An 8,922-nucleotide genomic window follows, 5' to 3' on the forward strand; every position below is an offset into this window, starting at 1 on the left:
CGCGGTATGTATTATCAAACTGCAACTGATTCAACTGCCAAGCGCGGGCTTTTATATACCCCTACCAACTGTTTCTGGAACCTTCTATAGAATTCTGTAATACTTCTTTTACTTTCTGGTGAATTCGCCAGGTTTTTCGACACGTTGCGATTTAGTTAGTATTAACTAAACAAAAGTAGAAAAAGTTACTACACCTCAAGCAAATAAAAATTAATATTTACCGAGTACTTGAGTCAAAACTTTATAAATTGTATCAATTATGTATCAAATCTAAATGTATAAAAAAATGATCGAGACTAGAGAAATAAGGGTAAGAGAACTGGAAGGAAATGGACCATTATCTTTGTTCATATTATCTTCACATTTATTTATATTATGGTTTAATTGTTTCTTTTTTCTTTAACCATTAGTTTATATTAATAGTTTTTTCTTTCTTGTGTATGAGGTTTTATAATAATTGAATGATGGAAAACATTTTTTTATGCGATGTTTCGCTCCAACATAGTGGGCTTTTTCAGGCACTTTATTCTAAAACTTTTTTATTTATATTGACCTGTTATTGACGCTCTCATAGGCATCTCATTGGCTGTAATTTGAGACTTGTTTGTAGTTTGATTAATTTTAAGTTATTAACATCTATACAATGATCAAAAATATGTTGAACAATGCAAGCTTTATCTGCTTTTATCTGATCTACCATATCTTACTGAAACTTGCTGAAACTGAGCCATATGTTCTTTAAATCAATATTGATCTTCTACCTACAATATGATGATATGGCTATGAAATGAAGTTCGCTGTCATTTTATAAAAAATATTATACGAGGAATGTTATATATCGTCATTTCGAAGCCTATCGGACGCCGTTTTTTTCGATCATACGGTATTTAATGTATAGATAAGTACCTATATGTCCTTTATAATGTATAGATAAGTACCTATAAGTACCTATAAATACATTTAAAAAAAATTTTACCCACCTCTGAACAAGTAAATCATAGTTGATAGCTATCCTATTCAACACAAAAAGTTTCGTAGGTTTTGCTGATTCCATGATCATTAGCAGTAAAGTTTGCTGATTCTCTACATTCCAGTTATACCACTGAAAAGAGCATAGCTCAGTATAGTACACTTCCCACTAAAAATAATAAAAAAGAATGATTTAAAAAAGACATTTAATGCTGCAGTGTTAAGACTGTTAAGTGTGTGCATTCAAGAATTTTTGAAAAAAAATGTCTATACTCTATACCTATGACATTTTGTGACAAAAATCCTATATGGGTATTTCGCCACTGCAAGAAAATCTACAAAATAAAATAGTTATGTTTTGTAAACACTGCTGCGTTAACCCAACGGAAACTACTTGTCAGCAGTTAGGTATACAGATAAACAAATTTGCCAAATTTGTTTGATAATGTATGGGCTGCTTTAGCCAATACATTATCAAACAAATTGCGCAACACAGGCTGTTGCGCAACGAGTTGCCAATGTATGGTAACGTTTGATGCGTTGCGCAATTGTTTGATAAGTTTCAAGAATATTTGAATTCTTTTGTGCAACAGGACTGTTTGCTCAGCGCGTTTTGTAGTGTATGTGTGTGTTGCGCTTCGTTGTGCAATATTTTAGTTCTTTAACGAGTCATTCCAAAAAGGAGTTTTTCCAAGCTGCCTTAAGACAGCAATAATTATTCCGCTGCATAAAGGAGGAGATAAAGATGAAGCTTCGAACTATCGCCCAATTGCACTCCTGCCCACATTATCTAAGATCATTGAAAGATTGGTTAAAAAAAGGTTTCTATCTTATCTTCTTAAATTTAAAATACTTACTATCCATCAATTTGGATCTCTAAGTAACAGTTGCACAAATGATGCTATGTTCGATCTTTTTAATAATGTATACTCTAGCCTGAATAACCATCACTCTACAGCTACAATTTTCTGTGATTTCTTTCTACTGTGTAACTCATAATATCTTAATTAACAAATTGCAATACTATGGATTCAGGGGCGTGCCGCTAGAATGGCTCAAGTCATATTTTGGCAACAGAAGGCAGCTTGTGCGGATTGATACGTCTATGTCTTCTTGTAAGCCTATAGAATGTGGTGTCCCTCAGGGTTCAGTACTTGACCCTACTTTGTTTCTGTTGTTTATCAACGACATTGCAAATCTAGACATTAGCGGTAAAATCTGCCTCTTCGCGGACGATATTAGTTTCACTTGGAGCGGCCCAGATGTTGCGGCACTATATGATACTATATCCAGTGTCTTACGCACCATTAAATCTTGGTGCGATTATAATCTCCTATGCCTCAACCTATCAAAAACTAAAGTTTTGTCATATAAAAGTACTATACAACCTTTTGTACTTAATAACAACACTATTGACGTCGTGGACTCTGTGAAATTCTTAGGACTTGTTGTAGACAACTCGTTAAAATGGGACTTTCACATCGAAGCTCTATCAAAGAAACTAAGCGCTGCCTGTTTTGCGCTAAGATCAGTTTCTAAGGAACTTAACTTCTCAACCTCTAGAATAGCCTATTATGCCCTTTTTGAGTCACATCTTTGTTATGCCCTTCCATTCTGGGGTACTTGCTGCGCAACAAAATTTGATCGTGTTTTCAGACTTCAAAAGAGAGCAGTTTGATATTTATTGGGACTGAACAGTAGAACTCACTGCCAGAATTTCTTTAAAAATTTGAAAATACTGACTCTTCCTTCTTTATTCATTTTTGAATCCGTTTGCTTAATCCGCAAGCACATATCTGCTATTCCCGAAAGGCCATCTCATAACTATCCACTTAGGAATGCGGAGCACGATTTTTATCTGCCAACCCCGAGCTCAGAACTAGTTAAAGGTTCAATACTGTACAATGCCAAAAAAATATACAATCATCTGCCTTTAAATATCAAGTCGCTTTCATTCTTTCCCTCATTTCGCAAAGCTCTGAAATCATACTTACTGGAGAGAGCCCTATATGCGGTAAACGACTTTTTTGTTGATGTTTAATCATGAACAATTTTGAATTTTAAAATCATCTCACACACTGGTCAAAGGTCAAGTATTTAAAATTTTATAACTCTTAAAATTATATCTATTTACTGCATACTATTCTGCAATTGTCCATGTATGTACTTTTTTTAATTATTATGACTTAATTTTTTTTGAATTGTATGATTTGTATTGTGTATTTTTTGTTGTTTGTATATTTTTTTTGTGCTTTTGTTTGTTTTGTGATTGCTTTGTTGATGAAGCTGTTTTGGCTTTGTGCACAATAAAGCGTTGTTTGTTGTTGTTGTTATTGTTTTAGTTCTTTTATCCAAATTCTTTGTTTTCTTTTTCGTTTTTTGGTATCATCGACATCATCTAGGGTATATACGATAATAATTGACACAATGGCAATTGGGGACATGATTGTTTCTCGAACAATGCACAACTTTTAATAAAAAGTTTGATCAAAATCTTACTAAGTGCATTGGTGATGCAGTTGAGCAACGGAACGTTGCGCATCGCTTTGTTGCGCAACTTGTTTGATAATGTATGGACCGCAGAATCAGTTGTGCAACGCAACGTTGCGCATCGCTTTGTTGCAAAATTTGTTTGGTTTGGTAATGTATGGGCCGCTTAACGAACAAAAAAATGCTAAACGTTTTGGAAAGTTTATCTCTTTCCGTCGTTGGAAGCAAAAAAAAATACAAATAATTATGAAAAAACTATTTAAAATATTTAAATGCACTATTCGAGAACACTTTTAGTTTTTTTTTAAAGATACGTCTACAAAAACCTTTGACGTTCTGTTAAAATGATGTAATTATATAATAATATTAACAATGATTTTAACAGAACGTCAACGGTTTTTGTAGACGTATATCTGTTTAAAAAAAACTAAAGTATTCTCGAATTAGATTAGATTCTTTGTATTTTGTTTAAACTGTCCGAAACGTTAAGCATTTTTTTGTTTACTAGGCAAATTTGTTTATCTGTAAACCTAACTGCTGACAAGTAGTTTCCGTTGGATTAACGCAGCAGTGTTTACAAAAAATAACTATTTTATTTTCTAGATTTTCTTGCAGTGGCGAAATATCCATATAGGATTTTTTTGGAGAGGCAAGAATTTCTGGTTATACTATACTTTACCTCATCTTCGCAATGTTGAGCACATACAGTAGAATAACTTGACAGTGCGGCCAGTATTAGAAAATGGCATAGTATTGTAGGTCCATAAATATGATTCTGATAAAAAAAGTTTTGTTAGTAATTCAACTACTCGTCATGAGGAACTTACTTTCAAATAAAGGAATATTACAAATACGCCAAAAATGATTTGTACAGTTATATATTGTACGTTAACTAACCCAGTGGCTTCTTTATAGTATGTATACCAACTAGAATTAAACATGAAAATGTAAAATTAAAGATCAATGTATTTAAATAAAATATTTCAAAAACAATACCACCTTTTTAAAACGCAGTTTCTGTCAATCAGTACAGCCAAAACCATCTTTACAAACGCATTATAATCTTGTCTGTGGTAAAAATATCTTCTAGCAATCGTATTAGCCCTTCCTACATGATAATGTAGCAAATATACTTGAGTAATCATTACTGATACTATATAAGCTGTAATTAGTGGATACACCGCTATGACGTATACCGTAGGTATCGACAAAGGTATCATAACGATGTAAAACAATATTATTAATAGATTATAGTTCAAATCATACAAATAGGTTGCTAGAAACATATTTTTAAATTCCATACAAACTGTAACTACAACCGTGAAAAAAAGTATGCATATATAATCAATGAATAGGCTTCTAATAAAGCCAATTTTGTGTAACCACTTTTTTCCATCTGGTCCAAGATTTCGTAAGGACCATTGGTTGGCTTTCATATTCTCGACAAATTTGATTTCGTTGTCGAATTTTAACAATTTACGTAGACAAAAAATTGCCTAAAAATAAATTTGATTTTTTCTTTTAAATTTTTTATAGTACAATAAGAGATGCTTGAAATCTAGAATTATAGAGAGAGATAAGAAGCTTCGACAACTGCGCATTCAGAAATGGTTTGGTGCAATGACTAAAGAATACAAGGATAAATAACAGACGAGACCAAACTGTGACCATTCTTCCAAACAGTGACGTGGCACATATTTTTCTTAACATAGCCGCTTGAAGCGATATTTATATTTTTGATAAATGTTTTTACTACGCCTATGGCGTATCCGGTGGTATCATACTAATTAATTACGAAAAAAACGTAATAAAATGTTAACAAAAGGTACAAAACTAGTATCGACATATAGCACATATCAAGTACATAAAATATCAGAAAAATAATTATCGAATTCATAAAAAAAACGCTAAAAAGGTGGAGTTTATTTCCATATAAAACGTAACTCCTGGCTCTTTCTCATCATTGCGCCTTTAAGCTGAACAAATTATCATTCTAATAAAGTTTATACAAAGTCCACTACATACAACCAACTATTAAAAATCGCTAAAATTGTCGCTGATGACTCATTCGTTGCTTCCAAAGAAATGGCGTCTAAGGTCACAAATTCTGCTGCAGCCCGTATATAGGCGTTACATTTCCTTGTATTCTTTAGATATTCTTTAGTCATTGGTTTGTTGGTAAATTATTTTATTATGTAAAATTCCAGTACAGTTAAAAAAATTACCCAATGAAAAGATTTTACGTTTTTTTAGATGTCATTCATTTTACAATTGACTAAATTGTTAAGATATTTACTTACAGTTAGTAAATATCCAAATCCATATCCATGCTGAACAAAACTAGTTCTGTTAGTTATCCAAAAACTCAGAATCTCCATACCAAAAGCGGCAATATTGATATAATAACACAGCCACAAAATTTTTGTCATTAAAGGAGTTTTGACCAGAAGATGAACTGATAAAAAATATAAATGTGGAATCACTTCATAATCGTTATCTATGAAAAGGGTATCCATATTCTACCCTATGTACGAAAAAAAGTTGATCTCGCCAAAATTATCATCGATTGTCATTATGGTATGGTATTTCCAATGTTTTATATGTTTTAATATTTACCTGGTAGTTACCATTATTAAAGAAATAAAATGCATATTTTCAAACAATTTATTGAATTTATTCAAATAAATAAACACTGTAAGTACCATTTTATGTTGTTTGTAGTTAATTTTACCTCTAATGATATATAGATGTCATTAATAATTAAATAACATAAATGCAGATACCAATAATACGTTTTTGTTAGTGTCTGTATAATATTATAAATTAAATACATATAATAATGTAATTTATAATATTATAACAGGTGCGTCTCAAAAATGGCTCACCCCTATAACTTTTTTATTTTTTCAGATAAAAAAACGAGATTTGGTATGTTAGTATATGACATAAATTACGAGTGACTGGCCTATTCAATTCTTTTCAGCCACTTCCTGTTTCACCGGAAATGACTACAACTTTTGATTTTTAAATGGCACCCTCGATATTTTTTGCTTTATTCGATAGAAATGATACTCTAGTACACATCTAGACTAGTGCAATGGCTAGGTTAAAATCATTAATTTTTAATCAAGCTGCCTTGGAAAAATAGATTTGATCGTGAAATGTTTTTAGTGTCTTGTTCTGGCCGGTTAAAAGATGCCCAAATCGTATTTATAATCATATCTCAATTGCAAAATAAAACACTAAATCACCACAATACACCAAAACACTTTTACTTTTACACTGGATGCGCGTTTCGCTAACCATGTTAGCATCATCAGCAGATAATTATAAACTATCAAGTAACTCATCAGTCTATAATCATCTGCTGATGATGCTAATATGGTTAGCGAAACGCGCGTCCAGTGTAAAAGTAAAAGTGTTTTGGTGTTTTGTGGTGATTTAGTGTTTTATTTTGCTGTGAAACACCAAAGGTTCCAAACCTCAACTGTAATCATATCTCAATTTTTTCAAATGGGACGAGGGTGGCTCATTAGCATATTTGGAAAAAATATTTTTTTACGAATAATTTGGTACAACACACTTGGTGTTTCGAGTCAAACTGTCGTTATGATTCGCATATTGCAATTTCAAATAAACCATATTCGAAAATGTCAAAAGTTGACATATGATATGTCATTCTATTGAACGTGTTATTTTCTATCCAGTAAAGTAACAAAATACCGAGGGTGCCATTTAAAAATCAAAAGTTGTACTCATTTCCGGTAAAACAGGAAGTGACCAAAAACAATTAAATACGTCAATCAATCCTAATTTATGTCATATATACTAACATACCAACTCTCGATTTTTTAACTGAAAAAATAAAAAAGTTATAGAGGGGTGAGCAACTTTTGAGACGCACCCGGTATAAATACCAATAAAACCTCTACATCAGTTTTTTATTTTTTTTTTTTTATTTTCAATCAGAAATATACAGGGTAGTTCGAATTGTATTCGGGAAACTTTTCGAAGTTCGAATTGTATTCGGGCAGCATATTCTACCAATAAAAATAGATAAAAAAAGTCCGTATAAATTTATGTTTTAAAATGCTTTGTTTCCTTTGCAGAGTGTGGAAGTTTCAGACTTTCCAAAATTTTAAAAGATCGCAAGCCAGGCCAAAATTGCTATAAAACGTCGAAATATCGATCTAATTGGCTGGCCATGTCCGCAGGCCGGGTCCGAAGGCCGGGTCCGCAGGCCGGGTTCACAGGCCGAGCTTTCTGGTGCATGGGTGGCTAATAACAAAAATAAAAAAAAATATTTTGTTCTAAATCGGTATATTATATTTGGATAAGATCAACAATATAAAATGATAAACCTATAAAAATATGCAGTCTTATATACACCCTAGTTCCTTTGAAGTTTATAAAAAGCATTCATAAAAAAGTATAGCATTTTCCAAACCTAAAATTATAATTGAGAATCAGATCAATTACCACTAATCACTAATTATAAATACAATTCTACAAATAATATAGCCGTCCTAATTGCGATCAGAGCTGCAAACTCACAGAAAACTTAAGTCTTTTTTCGATTTAAATCATTTTTCGAATTAAGACTTAAAATTTAAGTCTTTTTCAAAATGATTTGTGAATTTTAAATCTTTATTCTAAAATAAATCTAAATTTGACTTAAGACTTAAATCATTTTGATTTTAGAAATGACTAAAAACTTAAGTCATTTAATAGTCTTTTTAAAACTGACTTGATGCAGCTCTGATTGCTATTGTTCACCAGGAGAACTATATTGTTCATAATTAGATTATATTATAATTACTCCAACAAGTAAATCATAGTTGATAGCTATCCTATTCAACACAAAAAGTTTCGTAGATTTTGCTGATTCCCTGATCATTATCAGTAAAGTTTGCTGATTCTCTACATTCCAGTTATACCACTGAAAGGAGCATAACTCAGTATAGTAGACCTCCCACTAGAAATAATAGAAAAGATGATTCAAAAATGACATTGAATGCTGCGGTGTTAATCAGGGGTGGATGGGCCATATGGAAAAACGGGAAAATTCCCGGTGGGCCGATGGAAAGATGGGCCGGTGGGCCGGTCCCGATCAGAGCTCAAAAAAGATTGGATTAGCAAAAATTAAATGGTTAATCTTCTAACTAAAGTGACATAAGATTCTTAGTGATCCATAACTAACTAATCCATTTACATCAGTATAATTGTCAGTTGCTTTTTAACATAAACACCAATTTGTAAAATAACTATTGTAAAATGCCCTTCTCTGAGACACTTATAATTTTAATAATCATCTGTTGTTTGTTCTGTTTGAAAATGTTTATTATACAAGGCGAGTCTATAAGTGCAAATATTTTCAGGGCTTGTAGATCTCAATAAAATAAACATAATATATTCTCTTTATCGAGTTTCAAATAAGTCCAATCGATGTTATTAAAGTCTGGA

This window comes from Sitophilus oryzae, unplaced genomic scaffold (assembly GCF_002938485.1).
Source record: "Sitophilus oryzae breed Bouriz unplaced genomic scaffold, Soryzae_2.0 scaffold_496_pilon_pilon, whole genome shotgun sequence".
Taxonomy (NCBI): Eukaryota; Metazoa; Arthropoda; class Insecta; order Coleoptera; family Curculionidae; genus Sitophilus; species Sitophilus oryzae.